We start from the raw sequence: 443 nt of genomic DNA on the forward strand, positions 1-443 counted from the left end.
CCCCAGCCCAGAAGGAACAGGGATGAACATTCCCACGGCCATGAACTCCTTGAGCCTCACCACGCTGGGACACGCGTGATTCCCACGCATGGGGATGCCTTTTTTTGGGGTGTGTGGGGGATCAATCCCTCTCAGTCCCCACTTTTGCCCCATTTCTCACCACGGGGCCAGAGCTGAGCTGATGTTTCCTCCCGGGGTTGGTGACCACCGACCGCGCGTTGGCCTCGAGCAGCATCCGCCGGCAGCGACGCGGCAGAGCCTCCGGCAGGGACACGCGTGAGGCCCCGGGGAGAGCTGGAGGAGCAAGGCCTGGGGGGTGACCACAGCCTTGGGTTCCTCTTCCCTTTTTGGTGCTGGTGGAGAGCATTGGGGTGCACGTCCTCGTGGGGCCGTGCAGGTGGTTGGGGACATCCGGATGCTGCTGCTGCTGCTGTTGCCTCCTG

The sequence above is a fragment of the Acanthisitta chloris genome, unplaced genomic scaffold (assembly GCF_000695815.1).
Source record: "Acanthisitta chloris isolate BGI_N310 unplaced genomic scaffold, ASM69581v1 scaffold12453, whole genome shotgun sequence".
NCBI lineage: Eukaryota > Metazoa > Chordata > Aves > Passeriformes > Acanthisittidae > Acanthisitta > Acanthisitta chloris.